At 41.9% G+C, this 20,614-nt stretch overlaps 1 pseudogene; it reads right to left on the reverse strand.

Annotated features, from left to right (window-relative positions):
- LOC128371665 (GTPase IMAP family member 8-like) overlaps positions 1-20,614 on the reverse strand; it is a 92,392-nt pseudogene that overhangs the window by 45,278 nt on the left and 26,500 nt on the right.

Consider the following 20,614-nt stretch of genomic DNA (forward strand, 5'->3'; position numbering starts at 1 on the left):
TTTGTTTTGAATCTCCATGGCAACGGGAGAGCGCTGAAGCTTGATGGTGCCGTTTTTCCACAATCTCTTCAGATCAAACCTGACGCTATGTCCTAACACAGTTGGGTGTCACTCCGAATCAACATTATGGTTGTACTCAATCAATAATAACCTACACGGATGTGTTTAATAGCTTAGTGACGCTAAAGTTAAATTGTGATCAGAAGATTAATTCACCTCTCGATCTATGAGAGTCATCAGCTATAAATATCATTATATGCTCTGCGCTTCTTCAATTTAAACATATACGTTTTGTTGAAATATCATTGTTACCTACAGTATATGATCTATTACTTCAATTTAAACAAGTGATCGAAGATCAGTTCACTAAAATGTAAGCTCTCAGACAGCAGATATTACAGTTTTGACCATGTTTGGCATGTGTGCACACTTGTGTGTGTTTGTATTTGTGCGCAGGGCGTTCAATAAAGAATGAAAATCAATCTTACAGTGTATTTGTTGTTGTTTGGTATTCAATTAATCTTTCATGAAATTGTATCATAATCTTTACTGTGAATCCAGTGCAAATCCTTGTCTATCTGTGGCTTACAGTGTCACAAATGAGTTCTCATCGGTAGGTTCCATGGCAATACGTTCACTGGCTTTATTTTTTTGTTCCTCGGGTCGGGTCATGATCAGCGCATTTTTGCGGGGCGGGCAGGGCGGGTTGGATCTCCTGGCGGGTCGGGTTGGGGCGGGTGTTAAAAAAAGCCGACCCGCGCATCACTGGTCTCTGTCTGTGTATGTGTGTCTGTGCTGTGTGTGCATGTGTCTGTGAGAGAGATAAATATTGTCAAATATGTAGTAATAACGGATCAGCTAATGATAGCATCTTGATTTATTATTAGTTTATTACTATTGGCCCATTGGTTTATTAGCTTATAGTGGGTAAAAGATAGTTGATTGGAATTGATTAATTGATTATCGGTTAATTTGTGTAAGTAGGATTTGTGAATTGTGGAAGTGGATTTTTACCATCTTTCACTGAGCTGTTTTATTATAAATTCAAAATCAACTTAAACCTTTGATTTAGTTGGTTAATTAAGTAAACTACACTGGTGTCCATTGCCCTTCTTCAACAACACTAAAATTCATCTTTTTAATACGGTTGGATTCAAATTTATATTTACATATATTTGTACATGGTACAGAGGCTTGGTGTATAACAGGATTATATCACAACTCGCACTGAATTTAAAATACACATGAGTAGTTTTGATTTGTGACAACTTCTGATTTGTGCATAATCTGAGCAGCATTTAATTCAATCATACTAATAAATAAAATAAAGTCAAAAAGTGTGGTTGAAGTAAATAAAGTCAAAGAAAAGTTAGTTGGATTATCGTCTGTTGGGATTTACAAGGGTATGTTTGAATAAACAATTTTTGGAAAAGTGGTCTGTTGTCTAATTTGGGGATTGCTCAGTATTTACAACAAGGTCACTGTGTGAAGTAAAAAGTTCAGAACCTTTCGCTTTCCAATTTCCCATACAAATGATAAAGAAATTCAGAAACAAAAATCCCTGTGTGGCAATGGGCGCAGGTACAGCAAGGGCTACCACCCCAGTGGAGATGGTAGAGAAAAACAATCCCCTCGTGAAGGGAATTGATAAAATATCTAAAAAATTTAATAAAAGATGGGCAGAAATTGACCAGCCCTGGCCGCCAGAGGGCACCTTCGATCCAGAGGTGATAAAAACATTGCAAGTGCTCGTCAATACATACAAAGCAGAACAAAAGAAAGGCAGAAAAGGGCAGAGAAGAAAAGAAAAAAGAGAAATGGAATTGGCCGTTTTGGAGTTGTTTAATCAAGAAGGGCAGAAGCTATTGAAAGTAGCCAAAGCCAGAGTGGATAAAAATATAGAGAGGACTTTGGAGGCTGCGAAATTAACTGAGAAGCACAGTGTTCCTTTCTCACACATGTCTCCACTTGTAGCAACGCCCCCGCCTTATGAGAAGAAAAGTGAAAACACATCGCTGTATCCACAGTTACCACTCCTCACCACGGAAGGAAGATACTGTGTAGAGGATGAGGATCACCGGATACTCGAGACCGGAAGAGCAAAGACAACTATAATAATGACTCCTGAAACTAAGAGCAAACACCGACGTAGCTTCTCACCAGCTAGAGAAGGTCCTAGCTCGGTGGAGACACGTCTAAAGAGATCAACCGGAAAAGGGAAAAAGAAAAAGAAGACATCGAAAAGCATCAAACGAGACTCTGGCGAAGATAAAAGATGTGTTGGAGGATATGCTTCTTCAATCAAGAAAATACTAGCCAGAGCTGAGAGACGAGGCAAGAGAGCCAGTAATCCGAAGGGAGCATCAGATTCCAGCGACAGTGATGACGATAGCGAAACCTCTGCATCCAGCGAAAACAGTGAATCCAGTAAGGAGGATGAGGAAGTACTGGAAGAAAGGCGCATGACGGAGCAGGTGGATAGCCTAATAAACACAATAGAGGAAGAGCTCAGGAAAATAGAACTAGCAAAGGAACAGCTAAGACAGGAAATGGAATCGACTATCTCTATAACTGCAAAGGAACCTTTGGAGAAGGCAATGGAAGAACTTCAACTGGCTGAGGCCCAATGCCAAAAAGAAAGAGAAAAAGCAATAAAGAAACGAACAGAAACTGAAGGGAGAAACCTCCGGCGATACAACCTGCGACTGAGACCGAAGAAATCTTATTATGTATGCCCGGTGCTGGTGAGAGGAAGAGAATTGGAATACAAGCCATGGCCGACTACTGATATGACGGAGATTATTGATAAACTACCCCCATTGCAGGATGGCGCTCACCCGTGGATTTCAAAATTGGATGAGGCGACCATGGGGATACAACCAGCCATGGGAGACATCAAAAGGCTCCTAGCCAACCTATTGGGAGTGCCAGTCATGGAGGAAATATTGGAGAGAGCTGGACTCCACAGATATGTTGCCACATCAGTTAACGACCCAGAACTCTTTTCAGCTAACAAGGGTTATTTGTGGAAAGCGTTGAAAATTATGTACCCTACCAATGTGCATCCAGATAACATTCTCATCGACCCGTTGGGAGAAAAGGAAAACCCAAGAGCCTATGTTGCCAAAGCTCACCAGCAGTGGAGAAATGTCACCGGAAGAGACCCAGATCTCAATGAATTGGAGAAATCTATAATGAGAGAAAAGATTCAACAAGGATTACCCCTGCCAGTGAGAAGTAAAATAGCAGAAGTTGTGGGATTGAACAATATGACAAGGAGTGTTTTCATCGACCATATTGCCCATCAAGTGGAACTGCACCGCAAGAAAGAACATACCCAGAAAGAGCAAGATCAAGAGACACTCAGAAAACTCAACCAAATACAGTTGACAGGACACAAAAACAAAGAGAAGAAGCAAGCACCAGTAATGCAGTATCAGCCACAGCCAAATCAACCACAGCCACCCTTAACACCAGCCACGCAGGTCACTACTCAGCCTCAATATCCTCAACCGGTCTATGGTCAACCCCAGGGATGAAGAGGAGAAAACAGAGGAGATACTGGACCAGGTGGCAGAGGAAATGGGAATACAGGCCCCTTCATGCCACGATGCTTTAATTGCGGCAGAGTGGGCCATCAAGCTCGCAACTGTGGGAGACCAGGAGGAGGAAACCCCAGAGGGGGATATGCTTTTAGACAGCGTGGACCCTGAACACAACAATGGCAACAACAGCGGCCACCAATGGGACCGGTAAACCCTTACAGGGGGCCGGCACCAGGATTCTAGGGGTGCCCAGGGGGGTGTCAGCTGGTGGTGTCTAAACCGGAAAACGATCCAACAATTTGGGTAAAAGTAAACAATCGTCCATTGAAACTGATGGCAGATTGCGGAGCTACTTTTACCTGTATCCGGCCTCATGATGCTACACACCTTCCTATGTCTGGCAAGTACGTTCGGACAATCAGATTTGAGGGAATAAAACAGCTGATACCTTCCACAAAACCTGTGGAGCTCCGCTACAAGAATCAAAAAACTACAATACCCATTCTTGTTTCAGAACAAACCCCCATTGGACTACTTGGAAGAGATGCATTATGCAGATTGAAGTGTACAATAAAATGCACACCAGAAGGCTGTTTGGTGGAAGTGCCACATGAATATGATCATCAAATGACCATGAAAGCAGAAGCTGAGGCACCAGTGGTCTACTGGATTGGAAATCTCAGTCAAGATCTGATTGAACCAGCAAGAGTGTGGGAAAAGTTCATCTCTGCAAACCTACCGGGAGCTAGGATACCAGAATATGCACTACACTGCACGCTCCAGTATTTCAAAGATCCGGCCAACTCAGATCCAGATGAGTGGCTGAAAATCCAACCGAAACAAGTTCAACTCAGTTCAGGATGTATAATCTTGGGCCGACAAGGTGCTGCAATGAAGATAAATAACGATGTTTATTTGAACCAGGAACACAGAATCGAGGGAAGCATTCCTCATGTGACTCTAATGATTGCTGAAGATTACGAACAGAAGCATATTGGGGCAATGATGGCAGAATCAGAAGAGGCCATCTTTGTAACGACAAAAGAAAACCCAGCTGTCTGGATAAGTAAAGATCAGCAATTTATTAAAATTATGATCTCAGCACAAGGAGTTGGTCAACCACAGACTGTACAAATGACAAATGAATCAATATTGTCTGACACACCTGACAGGAACTTCATGGAAGAAATGTTAGAACAGGTTCAAGAGAGCTTGTGGTCCCAACACAACACCGACATAGGACTTGTGAAGTCCGCTCAACCAGTGAGAGTGGAACTCCGACCAGGAACTAAACCACCCTGGCGACCGCAATATCCTTTAAAAGAAGAAGCCATCCAAGGAATCGAACCTCAGATTAAGGGTCTGCTGCAAGCAGGAGTTTTGAGGACAACCAATAGTCCCCAAAGCAATATGCCCCTCCTACCAACAAAGAAGCCTGATGAATCTTATCGTCATGTACATGACCTTAGAGCCATAAACGAAGTGGTCACGGACTATCCAGCAGATGTGCCAGATCCACACACCCTGTTAGCTCAAATTCCACCAGAAGCAGCTTGCCTCACAGTCATAGATCTGTGTGGAGCTTTCTTCAGTGTTTCGCTGGCCGAAGAAAGCCAGGGTCTATTTGGATTCGCATATAAAGGACAAAACTATGAGTATACACGTTTGCCGATGGGGTTTAAACACTCTCCCCACCTCTTCAATAAAGTACTGAAGGATGATTTGGAAGGGATAGGAACTCAAGTGGACAGTACAATCATACAGTATGTAGATGACATACTTATCTGCTCCACGGACAAAGAAACATGCCACAAAGACTCAATTAAGCTGTTACAGATACTTGCAGATAAAGGACACAAAGTCTCACAGAAGAAATTACAGTATTGTCGAGACCAAGTAGTGTACTTGGGTCAGGAAATCACTCGGGGACACCGAAGCATTTCGGACGATCATTTGGAAGCTGTCAGGAAAGCACCCAGACCAAGGACAGTCAGAGAAATGATGAAATTCTTGGGGATTACAGGTTATAGTTCTGCATGGATTGAGAATTACATAGAACTCACAGGGCCCCTGAGAGCTATGATCAAAGACACGGGAAGTGGTCAATTGCATTGTAATCTCATTTGGACACAAGAAGGTCACCTGGCATTTGCGACAATTAAACAGAAATTGTTAGAGGCACCAGCATTGACATTGCCTGATTATTCTAAAAATTTTGTGATGTATGTCTCGTCATCTCCTGAGGGCAAGCATGCCTGTGCTGTTCTTGCTCAACCCACGGGTACGGGGACTAGCCCCCAACCTATTGCATATTATTCTTCTGCTTATTCAGAAGAATAAGAAGTGGAGATGGGCCTTGCCCCATGCTATAGAGCTCTGACAGGAGTTTATAAAATGTATGAGAAAGCTTCAGGCCTTACAATGGGCTATCCATTGACAATTGTGACCCACCACAGTCTGAGAAATCTCTTGAACCATGGCAAGTTCACTTTGACGATGCCTAGAATTAGAGACTATCATAGGCTTGTAGAACAAGAGGATGTTACTTTAGCCAGGTGTAATACGATTAACCCAGCCGACACTTTGCCGACTCCTGATGATGGGGAGCCGCATGACTGTTTAGTAGAAGCAGAAAAATATTCTAAACTTCGATCAGACCTACAAGCACTCCCACTCCGGGAGCCAGATTTAGAATATTGGACTGATGGGTCTTGTTACAGAATGGGAGATAAATTAAGTGCAGGATATGCAATTGTTAAAGCGTAAGGCTCTGACTTTGTAACTGAGAAAGCTGAAGCTGTTCCACAGCCATGCTCAGCACAGCTCGCTGAATTGATTGCTTTAACGCAAGCTGGTCTAATGGCAGAAGGTAAGCGTGTTACAATATACACCGACTCTGCATATGCTCATTCAGTTTGCAGGGATTAAAGCAAAAAAAAATCCTGAGCTTGAACTTTTTTAGACTTGTGCACTTGACTCTACACGCCACTACGTTGGTTGATCGATTGGAAACCGGTATACTTTTTGGAGTGTTTGCACACGACACAGGCCTTGTTTTTGATGTTGGTGGTAATCTGTGGCGTGTACACATTTGCAAGGTCAAAATGATTGCAGACTAAGGTTTGACTAAACTGCAACACCAAGAAAGGCCAATAGGTGGCAATAGTAGTCCAACACACTACAATATGCTACATGTAGCATTTAAGATTTCTTTTGATATCAAGTTTCGCTGCTAATCTTTGTCTTTGACAGGTTAAAAAATGGCCTACAATCACAAGGTGACATGTTATAAGGATATGTGAAATTGGAAGGCAGGCATTTGAAGAATAAGATTTATTTGCAACCATTTAATTTAAGGTATTCAAAAAAGGACAATGATTCTCTTTTTAAAGAGTTTTAATTCAACAGTTTCAACATATTTGAACTTTCTTTAAAATAAATAGTGGCAAATTAAATACTAAGAAATTACTAGACGTTCGAAAATCAAGTCTATAAATAACATAAAAAATGTCAACTTCTACATGAAGTAGTAACAAATCAGGTACAATTTCCGTAAATTCCGGACTACAGAGCGCACCTGATTAAAAGCCGCATGCTCTAATTTTAGATAGAAAATAAATTTTGTACTTGTACAAGTCGCACTGGATTTTAAGCCGCAGGTGTCCCACGTTGTAACATGAGATATTAGCGAAGGTTGGTCCGGCGATGCCTGACAGCCATCACGCAACCCCCCCCCTCCTCTGACTACAGACATTTAGGGCACACTAGGCAATCATACCATGCCCAAGCACGTTTGCCCCCTACAGTCAGATTATTTGGCTAGTGTGAGTGCAAGTGTACCCTGCTTGAGGGAGGCAATTTTCCCAGGAATCCCGGGAAATCGACGTTGTTTCAAAAGGCAACATTAGCTGAGCCCTGGTCATTTCAAGCAACACTAAATGCGAGTGAGGAGACATTATGCATATGGGTTCCCAATCCGACCGTTTTTTGTGTATTATTTTGTCATTATTAAGGCAAAAGAACTCAATTTATGTCCATGGACATTATAATGAATAGGATATAGGCTTAATATTAGTTTGCATTCAGCGTGCTGCGTGGACGTCATTACGTCTGCTGCACCGCTGCTACCACAATTATCAAATGTTAAGTTTATTGTCTGTGACTGTGACCCTCATAAAAGTCATATTTTACTAATCTGCATTATATAAACTAACGAAATTCGTTAAAGTAAGTCATTTGACGACTTCTAAGTCATTAAACTAAGTGTTACTTTTACTGGAGTAATCTACCTCGTTCTGTCATTGTACAGTTTATAGTCCGGAATTTACGGTAGTTAAATCAGATAGTTAGATTTAAAACGGTTTCACCATTTCAACAACTTTGAACTTTCTTTAAAATAAATAGTAATAATAAAAAAATTGTGCCGCTGGATGCGTTTAATCTTTCTGGAGCACAGCGTGCAGAAACAGGCACCTGGCTCTCTCATCTTTTTGCACCAACTACTAAACGGCTTGCCGTCCTTCCCTAGCTCATCTAGCCATGCCCAACGCCATTTATTTTTCAACCCTTGGTCGATTATCAGGGCATTTTCCCCTGGAGTCATGAACTGAGCCATCTTTCCACTCCATGCAACGTCTCTCTCTCTCTACTCTGGCGATTAGGCTTCATACGTAACTTGGTGGAGGCACGTTTCCTCAAGACCCGCCTTATTTCACCTCTGATTGGATAATAATGTTAGTTTCAGAGCGGGAGAGTTGTGCTTCTCTCATATCATTGGCAGACGAACGATTACACTCTCTTTCACATTTAAAAAATATATTATTTTATTTATTTTGTTTTGACGCGCCCGCAGTCAAGCGCTGCACGCCGGAATTCCGGCACGGGGCCGGAAAACTTTAATCCCTGAGTTTGTCATCTCTTTGCTGCAGTATGGAAGGGACGTGGCTTTAAGAAGACTGATGGTTCCCCCATACAGCATCATGCACAAATTATGGAGCTGTTAAATGCTGTAATGAAACCTAAAGAAATAGCTATAGCTAAATGTGCAGCACATAAATCGGATACATCTAGAGTTACTCGAGGTAACAATGCAGCAGATGAAGCCGCAAAGGTAGCTGCTGGGACACATAAGACAGAGAAAGTCCTTCTGGTCACACATGTAGTAGACTTAGAAGACAATATCACACTCAGAGACATAGTGTTGATGCAGGAAGGAGCTAATACAATGGACAAACAGTAGTGGTTAGCTAGGGGTGCAAGTAAAGATGCCACAGGTCTGTGGAGAAATCATGATGGCCTGGTGGTTGCGCCTCCGGACTTATTGGGTTTGTTGATTAATGATGCGCATGGACTCGCCCATGCGGCGAGGGGGGAAGTGAGAAGGAAAATTATAAAAGAGTATGGTTTTTGGGCACCTTTTTTGCTAGAACAGATTGATTATGTCATAGGAAGATGCACAATTTGTTTGAAGAATAACATCAGAAGAGGTGTACTAACCCCACCAGGACACATTCCAACACCTAATGGTCCTATGAGGGAACTTGTTATCGACTACGTGGACATGATTCGTCCAGTAGGAGGTAAGAGATACATGTTGGTAGTTGTGGATAGATTTAGCAGATGGGTGGAAGCATGCCCTACTAAAAGAAAATATGCTTCATCGGTAGCCAAGTTTCTCTGCAGAGAGGTAATACCTCGATGGGGTCTACCAGATAGGATTTCATCAGATAACGGTAGAGAATTTGTTGACAAAACAGTAAAGCTTATTTTGCAAAAGCTAGGCATTAAGCAGCGTCTTGGAGCTGTGTACCATCCACAAAGTCAAGGTATTTGTGAAAGAATGAATGAATTTATTAAAAACCGTCTTATTAAGATCTGTCAGCATACGGGACTTAATTGGATAGAAGCGCTTCCGCTTGCGCTAATGGCTGCCGATCTAGTGAGCTTCGTGAGTTACATATGACGCCATTTGAGTTAGCTATAGGCCGTTGCATGACGACGCCTACATTGCGCGCTAGTGGGAAAGGCCCAAGTCTATCTCTGTTAGAAGACGATTTGAAAGCATATGTAAAATATATGTCTAACCTCCAAAGGAGCATTTCTTCTTATGTCATCCAAAAACAGGAGCAGACCGAGAAAGAGGAACAAAGGGTGAAACGAGCCATCACCATCCTACCAGGGGATAAGGTGTTTGTGAAAGTATTCCGGCGGAAGTGGTTCAACGCTCGCAGAGAAGGGCCATACGAGGTCGTTCGCAGTACAGGAACTGCGATCCAGATAAGGGGATCACCTACCTGGTTCCACGTCAACCACTGCATCAAAGCACCAAGGGACGACGAGGAGGGAGACGTAGATCTCCCACAAGGAGCCGAAGATGGAGAGCAGCCAGGCCGGTTCGGGAGATCCGAGTCCCGATTCGGTTTAAGGATTATAGTTAAAGGAGAAATTGGGATTCCAGCTTTGCTCCCATGTGACTGTCCAATAGGAGCCAAGAAAGACATTGATCTGGCTATATGGCAAAAGGAGGGAGCAGCTGTGGCCGCAGTAGGAGAACAGGTGGAAGGGAACTCACCTTTTCCACAGCGAATACGTTTCCTAAATGAAGAAGAAAATGGAGACTGTTCACTATTAATAAGGAGTGTCGAGAAAGAATATGAAGGGACTTACTGGTGTGTTTACTACAAGCCAAGCCAACTGAATCACTCCTACCAGCGAGTGGAATTAAAAATAATAGGAAAAGAAAGTACTCCAACATCAGTACTAACAGTCTCTACTTTACCAACGCTGACTTTGGAGAGTACAAATGATTCCACTACATTTGAGCTAATGACAGTGAACTCTCAGGTGACCATGGGGATAACCATGATAACACCAAAGGTGCCTACTACCCAAGAAACAACAGAAACAGTTGAGTACTTCTCAATGACTGACAGCGACAGAGAGGATACGACCGAAGAAGCAAAAAGAGGGTGTGGAGACTAAACGTCGAAGAGATCCCTTGTACAGACAGGTGAAGAGAAACCTGTGGTATCAATGGGTGAATTATACCGGAAGAAGTACTGCAAAAGAGGATTGTTATGTGTGCTCCAAGGCCAGAGAAAGCCTTCTGATAGTCAGGAACACTCAGTTTAGCTGGAAGAACTGTGAGAATACGAAAACTGAGTGGCTAAAACAGATGAGCGACCGTGCAAGAACTTATGAGATCGACCTTGATTTTGACTTAACACCCCTTTGTGAAGCAGAGTGCATTCAGCTGTTGGGATCTAGCGAATACTACAGCAACACACTCATGAGTGGCCTGTTATTTCTGGACCTGGTAGACACTGCATCACCTATAAAGAAAGTGGGAGACCGATGTGCCGCTCTAGACGTACGAGTGGACAAAGACCTTAGGCCAGTGCCGTATGGGACGGAGCTGGATATAGTGGGAACTTTTGAATGCTTTGAGAAAGAAGGAAGCCAAGATGTGGGAAAGCTGAGACGGTCCCTCTGTGACACAATCTGGGAACTAACCTCTAAAAGGGATGGAGGATGTGCCCCATCTAGGCCTAATTCAAGACGAGAGCCAGCAGTAACTGTAACAAAGGGGAAACAGACTCAACCCGCACCCAGAATTTGCCCCTATCACTATGCTACACAAGCAGTGGCGGACCAGTTTTGGCTCTGTGGTGGAGAGGTTCTACTCAGCGTTTTACCGTTAGACTGGCATGGGAGATGTGCTAGGGTTCAAGCCATCCAGCCAGTTATCATAATCCCAGTAGAAGAGTTGGGGAAACCCAGCAGATCGAGGACTCGACGGGAGGCTAACACGCCTGACCAGGAGCCCTATTTGAACAGTTTGGGAGTTCCTGTTGGTATCCCAAACGAAGCAAAAGGAGTAAATGATCTTGTGAGTGCATTCACATCCTTCTTTTTTCCTCAAGTCGGAGTGCACATCAATACAGCATGGATAAATTACATCTATTATAATCAGCAAAAGTTTGCCAACCAGACTGATGAAGCTTTGAGTGCTTTGGGAGAACAGCTAGCAGCAACAAGTAAAATGGCCTGGCAGAATAGACAAGCACTCGACTTTCTGTTGGCCGAAAGAGGAGGAGTTTGTGAGATGTTTGGAGATCAGTGTTGTACCTACATTCCTAATAACACAGCTGCTGATGGAAGTTTCACCAAGGCAATGACACAGATCAGAGACCTCAGGGAAAACCTAGCCAGAAATGCTGGGTTTGGACATGAAGCAACAACTTGGCTAGAATCGCTCCTGGGAGGATGGGGAGCATTCTTTGCCAAGATAGGAATTGCTATCCTAGCCTTCTTGACAGTACTAGCTCTGGTTCTCTGTTGCTGTATTCCTATTTTGAGAGGGCTGATCTCAAAAGGTATATCCAGGGCGATGAATATTCAAGCCCTCCAGATGACGATCATGAAGAATAGAGACAATGAAAGGGACAGTAGATCTAACAATGACTTGGAAAGACATCTGAGTTTCCAACAGGAACTTGGGAACTTATATAAGGACGAAAAGGACTACTAAACCTGGATTGCTATTGGATTATAGGAGTTTGCAGGAGAAAGGACGAAGGACCTGCAAGATTTGTCACCCTTTTATTTCTATCTATCTCTCTCCCCTCTTTCTTCTATCTTATGGCCCGAGGCAGTAAGAACAACTGACCTCCAACGAGAAGGTCAAGTGCTAGTGACCTCTGATCCTAAGCAAAAGCAATGAAGATACAGTTTTCCATGAAAGAATTTTTGATTTGAGGACATTGGACTATTGGGAAATGAGGTTACAAGGTGACCTCAGATGATTATATTGTGACAGCGTATGAGGAGTTGATTAAGTGTAAGATGTGTTACATCAGTTCTTACTATTGATGATAATTGATCAATGCTAAAAGCAAAGAATGTTTGACATGATATTATTAATTCATATGAGTCTACTTTTGATTGTTCGTATTTGAGAGTCAAATGAAGTTAAGGTTAAAAGGTTTCTTTTGTATTTTATGAGTTGATTATTAGAGTAATATTACACTGATTGCTCATTGAAGAATGTTAGTGTACTGCAAGGCTTGAAATAGTGTAAGCGTAAGCTCTTATCACGACAATGTTTAATTTTCACTTATAGTCACTTTTAGTAGATGATTGTTAGCAGCTAAGGTTAATTTGGATGCTTATGTTGTCTTGTATTATGTCCCTGTAGAAGTGATATTAGTTTCTTTTATGGAAGCTCAGAAGCTTCCAAGGGGGGATATGTAGTGTATTTTCTGCTACAGATCAATGTATTATGTATTTCTTAAAGTTTTGTGTGTAGGCCTATATTATAGTTTATATAACGGTCAGAGTCATAAGATCTGTGTGAACTTGATATGAACCTCCGGTCATAATAGCCAGAGGCTGGGGAGGACAGCTGATACCATCCTATATAATGGTACCATTCTATACAATAGTAATTAACATCAGGAGGTATTGGATCATGGGAACATAAACAAGTAATTGATTGTGTCCTGTGTTCATGCTTAGGACGTATGCATTTGTGGGGCGTAAACTTGGAATAAAAGATGGTGCACACCGAGAGACAGGGGAACAGAAAGGAAGGCTACATTTTTGACCAGGGACACCTTCAGCAGCCTCAAATTGATAAAGTTCTGTCTCCACTGACCTAGGCAGGGTTCTAATTGATAATTGGTAATAAAGAAAACTAAAAAGAACTTCGTCTTGGTCTTCCATCCATTCTTCTCACTCGGAGGGTGATAAAGTTCACCACAACATAACATGTAAACTTTTCAAACTATGAGCAGTCAAACGAGGAGTGGAAATCACTTTTTCTACAAAGTTAGAGTGGAAGCGGCAGTTAGCTTGAGTGAGAGAAGCAGTAAAAAATAACCTTAATTTTTATTTTAACTCGAGCTCACGGCCAAACCGTAGAAAGGAGACTAATAATTTTTGGTCAAAATGTAGACATAGGTGTTGGGATTCATAAAATGTGACGTTGACAGGCGGGGTCTGCACAAAATTTAAACGGGGGGGGCCGAGACCGGCAGCAATACCTGTCTCACTCCCCATTGACCCTGACTCTATATAATCAATGCATTATTTACACAGTGCAGTTCGATGTTGTAGTAAGAAAAGTATTCACTGAAGTTTCCTGGCATGGCCTGATGCACTTAATGTGCCATACATCTTCAAGGTAAAATTGAACTTTGTAAAACATATGTTCTGACTCACATGTTGGACTGAAAGGAATTTTACTTACTGTATACTTGATATTACAACACGTCGGCTCAAAGCGTACAGAAAATATTTTTAGTATAAGAACTATTCATGTAACCTAGAAACTGGGGAAAAAAAGATATTACTTTATATACATAATCATATAAACTGACCCGAGAGTTTCCAGTCCACAGTGTGGACTCTCCAGTCCAGCAGAAAGCTGCTTCACTCCTGAATCCTGCAGGTTGTTGTTACTCAGGTTCAGATCTCTCAGACTAGAGGACTGGGAGCTGAGAACTGAGGACAGAGCTGCACAGCTTCTCTCTGAGAGGTTACAGTCAGTCAGTCTGGAAATATAAAGAAAGAAAAACAAGCAATAGGTTATTTATTTAATTTTTTAAATACTACGGCGCAAAAGACTAACTACTGAAATCAGACTGCCGGCTCGAGGTCCTGTGGAAACTTTATTTAAAAACCAGTATGTGAATATGTGTTTATAAGTTATCACTATGCGTATACTCTCTGAGCTGCTGGGATTAATGAGGTGTGGGTACATGTATCTATGTCTCTATGTGGATCCATTTTGGAGAGATGTCCATGGGGTCCTGGAGGCTGTTTTTAAAAAGAAAATGTACTTATATTTTAAAATCATGTACCTTGGTGATGTGATCAGACTAGAATATGCAAAGCAGGATAAATACCTGCTGAGAGTTTGTTAGTGGGATGCAAAAAGGCCTGGACCAGAAAATGGCTTAAGAAAGACAAACCACCAATAAATGAGTGCATTGATATAATCTATAATATAAGTAATGGAGAGACATACTTTTAAATGAAAGAACCAAGCTTATATTTTGGTGTTGAAATTACAATTATTCCCAAAAAACTGGAATAATTCTCCATTGGAAATTAATGGGAATCTTTTTTTAAACCCACAAAATTTCACCTATTATCGGAGTCACCTAGCCAGTAGTAGAAATGTGATTAAAACTTTAAAACAGAGGAAAACTTGTGCTCTCTCCAAAATACCAAACTGTTTTTATATAACATGTCAACTTTTCAAACTATGAGCAGTCAAACGAGGAGTGGAAATCACTTTTTCTACAAAGTTAGAGTGGAAGCAACAGTTAGCTTGAGTGAGAGAAGCAGTAAAAAATAACCTTAATTTTTATTTTTAACTCGAGCTCACGGCCAAACTGTAAAAAGGAGACTAATACGTTTTGGTCAAAATGTAGACATAGGTGTTGGGATTCATAAAATGTGACGTTGACAGGCGGGGTCTGCACAAAATTTAAACGGGGGGGGCCGAGACCGGCAGCAATACCTGTCTCACTCCCCATTAACCCTGACTCCATATAATCAATGCATTATTTACACAGTGCAGTTCGATGTTGTTGTAAGAAAAGTATTCACTGAAGTTTCCTGGCATGGCCTGATGCACTTAATGTGCCATACATCTTCAAGGTAAAATTGAACTCTGTAAAACATATGTTCTGACTCACATGTTGGACTGAAAGGAATTTTACTTACTGTATACTTGATATTACAACACATCGGCTCAAAACGTGCAGAAAATATTTTTGGTACAAGAACTCTTCATGTAAACTAGAAACTGGGGAAATAAGATATTACTTTATATACATAATCATAGAAACTGACCTGAGAGTTTTCAGTCCACAGTGTGGACTCTCCAGTCCAGCAGAAAGCTGCTTCACTCCTGAATCCTGCAGGTTGTTGTTACTCAGGTCCAGATCTCTCAGACTAGAGGACTGGGAGCTGAGAACTGAGGACAGAGCTGCACAGCTTCTCTCTGAGAGCTTACAGTCAGTCAGCCTGGAGATATAAAGAAAAAAAACAAGCAATAGGTTATTTATTTAATTTTTTAAATACTCCGGCGCAAAAGACTAACTACTGAAATCAGACTGCCTGCTCGAGGTCCTGTGGGAAGTTTATTTAAAAACCAGTATGTGAATATGTGTTAATAAGTTATCACTATGCGTATACTCTCTGAGCTGCTGGGATTAATGAGGTGTGGGTACATGTATCTATGTCTCTATGTGAATCCATTTTGGAGAGATGTCCATGGGGTCCTGGAGGCTGTTTTTAAAAAGAAAATGTACTTACATTTTAAAATCATGTACCTTGGTGATGTGATCAGACTAGAATATGCAAAGCAGGATAAATACCTGCTGAGAGTTTGTTAGTGGGATGCAAAAAGGCCTGGGCCAGAAAATGGCTTAAGAAAGACAAACCACCAATAAATGAGTGCATTGATATAATCTATAATATGAGTAATGGAGAGACATACTTTTAAATGAAAGAACCAAACTTATATTTTGGTGTTGAAATTCCAATTTTTCCCAAAAAACTGGAATAATTCTCCATTGGAAATTAATGGGAATGTTTTTTTAAACCCACAAAATTTCACCTTTTATCGGAGTCACCTAGCCAGTAGTAGAAATGTGATTCAAACTTTAAAACGGAGGAAAACTTGTGCTCTCTCCAAAATACCAAACTGTTGTTTTTACATAACATGTAAACTTTTCAAACTATGAGCAGTCAAACGAGGAGTGGAAATCACTTTTTCTTCAAAGTTAGAGTGGAAGCGGCAGTTAGCTAGAGTGAGAGAAGCAGTAAAAAATAACCTTGATTTTTATTTTTAACTCGAGCTCACGGCCAAACCGTAAAAAGGAGACAAATAATTTTTGGTCAAAATGTAGACATAGGTGTTGGGATTCATAAAATGTGACGTTGACAGGGGGGGTCTGCACAAAATTTAAACGGGGGGGCCGAGACCGGCAGCAATACCTGTCTATCTCCCCATTGACCCTGACTCCATATAATCAATGCATTATTTACACAGTGCAGTTCGATGTTGTAGTAAGAAAAGTATTCACTGAAGTTTCCTGGCATGGCCTGATGCACTTAATGTGCCGTACATCTTCAAGGTAAAATTGAACTCTGTAAAACATATGTTCTGACTCACATGTTGGACTGAAAGGAATTTTACTTACTATATACTTGATATTACAACACATCGGCTCAAAACGTGCAGATAATATTTTTAGTATAAAAACTCTTTATGTAAACTAGAAAATGGGGAAAACAAAATATTACTTTATATACATAATCATAAAACCTGACCTGAGAGTTTCCAGTCCACAGTGTGGACTCTCCAGTCCAGCAGAAAGCTGCTCCACTCCTGAATCCTGCAGGTTGTTGTTACTCAGGTCCAGATCTCTCAGACTAGAGGACTGGGAGCTGAGAACTGAGGACAGAGCTGCACAGCTTCTCTCTGAGAGGTTACAGTCAGTCAGCCTGAAGAAGAATCAGCAGAACAAATGAAAACAATTGTAAATATGACTTGAGCAAAGATTAATCTGGATAGTTCTGTGTGCACCTACAGAGATTTGTTGGAGGCTTTGACCACTGGCAGCAGCCTTAGAAGAACCTCCTCTGAAGCAGAGTATTTCTTCAGGTCAAACACGTCCAGATCTTTTTCTGATGACAGTAAGATGAAGACCATAGCTGACCACTGAGCAGGAGACAGTTTATCTGTGGAGAGACTTCCTGATCTCAGGAACTGTTGGATCTTCTCCTCTAGAGAACGATCATTCAGTTCATTCAGACAGTGGAACAGATTGATGCTTCTCTCTGCAGACACATTCTCACTGAGCTTCTTCTTGATGTACTCCACTGTTTTCTGATTGGTCTGTGAGCTACTTCCTGTCTGTGTCAGCAGACCTCGTAGGAGAGTCTGATTGGTCTGCAGTGAAAGACCCAGGAGGAAGCGGAGGAACAAGTCCAGGTGTCCATTTGGACTCTTTAAGGCCTCGTCCACAGCACTCTGGTAGAAACATATCTGGGATGTTGTTTGTTCTTCTTCCAGCAGATTGACTCCAGACTTGATGAATGTCAGATGGACATGAAGAGCAGCCAGAAACTCCTGAACACTCAGATGGATGAAGCAGAACACCTTGTCCTGGTACAGCCCTCTCTCCTCTTTAAAGACCTGTGTGAACACTCCTGAGCACACTGAGGCTTCTCTGATATCGATGCCACAATCTGTCAGGTCTGATTCATAGAAGATCAGGTTACCTTTCTGCAGCTGCTCAAAAGCCAGTTTTCCCAGAGACTCAATCATCTTCCTGCTCTCTGGACTCCAGTGTGGATCTGTCTCAGCTCCTCCATCATACTTGACCTTCTTCAGTTTGGCCTGAAGCACCAGGAAGTGGATGTACATCTCAGTCAGGGTCTTGGGCAGCTCTCCTCCCTTTCTGCTTTTCAACACATCCTCCAGAACTGTAGCAGTGATCCAGCAGAAGACTGGGATGTGGCACATGATGTGGAGGCTTCGTGATGTCTTGATGTGGGAGATGATGGTGCTGGCCTGCTCCTCATCTCTGAATCTCTTCCTGAAGTACTCCTCCTTCTGTGGGTCAGTGAACCCTCTGACCTCTGTCACCATGCTGACGCACTCAGGAGGGATCTGATTGGCTGCTGCAGGTCGTGTGGTTATCCAGAGGTGAGCAGAGGGAAGCAGTTTCCCCCTGATGAGGTTTGTCAGCAGCACATCCACTGAGGTGGACTCTGTAACATCAGTCAGGATCTCAGTGTTGTGGAAGTCCAGAGGAAGTCGACACTCATCCAGACCGTCAAAGATGAACACAACCTGGAACTCTTCAAACCTGCAGATTCCTGCTTCTTTGGTTTCAGTAAAGAAGTGATGAACAAGTTCCACCAAGCTGTACTTTTTCTCTTTCACCACATTCAGCTCTCTGAAAGTGAATGGAAATGTGAAGTGTATGTCCTGGTTGGCTTTGTCTTCAGCCCAGTCCAGAGTGAACTTCTGTGTTAAGACTGTTTTCCCAATGCCAGCCACTCCCTTTGTCATCACTGTTCTGATTGGTTCATCTCTTCCAGGTGAGGCTTTAAAGAAGTCTTCTTGTCTGATTGTTGTTTCTGGTCTGTCTGGTTTCCAGGATGCTGTTTCAATCTGTGTGACCTCATGTTCATCATTGACCTCTGCAGTCCCTCCCTCTGTGATGTAGAGCGGTGTGTAGATCTGATTCAGAAGGGTTGGGTTTCCTGCTTTAGCGATCCCCTCAAACACACACTGGAACTTCTTCTCCAGGTTAGACTTGAGTTTACGCCGACACTCTGCAGTACACAGCTGGAACAGAAAGATAAAGTGAACATTTCATTTAAACTGGTAGAACACAACATGTGATTCATGTGTCAGTCTGAAGGCCTGCTGGTCTAAACAGAGCAGCATGGACACTGTTAGGACCTGAATGCTACTTTACTATTTCATCGGTGGTTTATGGAGTTAATAGTAAAAGGTGTGTTTGTACATGTACACACCATAAATATGGAGTCCAGCTGTGTTTGATGCTGCTGTGCAGACTGATCACTGGGAACCTCTGAGCTCTGCTGCTGAACTCTGTGGAGAAAACATCACGTTTAAGGACATTTAATGACTCAAATCTGCACTCAGCTTATTAAAGATGTTCTGTCATGATGACTAAATGAACTCCTGTAAATGCTGCTCTGATTACTGGATGTTAAATTCTTACCTTCCATCAGCAGGTTGTCCATTTTTAAACTTAACAGGACAATCCATAGACCAGTCACTCTTCATGGACACTTGGTGTGGCTGTTTATGTTAAATCATCTGTCACTGTCTGATAAACTGTCAGTATACCTGACTCCTTTGAATGAACTGCTCTTAAAATGAACCTATCCCTAATAGCTCCATTAAGGTTGTGGCAGTATACAGACCATCCTCAGCTTTCTCCAGTCAATCAATAACTTAACAGACTTACTCACACAGTACAACAGATGTTGGTCTATGGTCTTAACTGGTTCACATCTGATTCAGATTGTTTTAAAGAAATGTGTAATAATCTGAATCTGACAGATAATTAATGAGCCAACTAGACCGAACTTGAAGGAGATCAACTCAATAGACCTAAATTTGTGCAACAGGAGTAAAAATATAACAGCTTCTGGTGTTTTCAGCCTTGGTATCAGTGACCACTGTCCTTTAGCCTCAGAAACACTAACATGGAAACATCTTGCTCTAAGATTATTATAAACAGATTATTATCATTTACTCTGCTGCATCATCCTGGAATACTTTACAAGAGACACTCAACTCAACATAATCGTTACCATGGAGACCAATTTAAAACTATGATCTCCAGCTGCTCTGTTCTCTGTGTTCTCCACATCACTGAAAATGAGGACTTGCCCTCAATGACCTCCTCAAGATTTGAATAAAGGTTAAATAAGTAAGTATTCCTCTTCTCAGGAGAGTCACATACTAAACTTCACTTTTAAATCCTTACCTTCCATCAGCAGGTTGTCCATCAAACTTAATAGGATTACCCATAGACCAGTCACTCTTCATGGACACACTGCTGGGTGTAGGAGAGTCTGCTCTCTGCTGCTGCATCCTGATACTAATAAAACAGACAAAAGCATGAAGTTAAAACCAAAGAAATGAAGGATTAATCATCAGTTTAAATGTCAGGTTAAATAGAAATGTTTCAGAACAGAGTGACTGATGAGTTCATATTGCTGCAGTGATGAAAAGAGGATGGCAGCGACTTGGTCATGAGTCAACAGAAGAAGAAGGAAGTGAGGATGTTCCACAGCAGTTCTATGGCTCAGTAACAATCTGTGTTAACCTCAATAACTAAAGATGGAAATATAAACATCCCAGTTCACCTTCAGATGGATGAACACAGCATCAAGCAGCTTTTACTCTGTACAGACTCTGTTAGAGCAGCTACAAGGTGATCCAAACATCTTTTTAAAGACTGGCCCTGGTGCTTTATGTGTTTTCACACATAAAGCACCAG

This window comes from Scomber japonicus, chromosome 13, assembly GCF_027409825.1.
Source record: "Scomber japonicus isolate fScoJap1 chromosome 13, fScoJap1.pri, whole genome shotgun sequence".
NCBI classification, from domain to species: domain Eukaryota; kingdom Metazoa; phylum Chordata; class Actinopteri; order Scombriformes; family Scombridae; genus Scomber; species Scomber japonicus.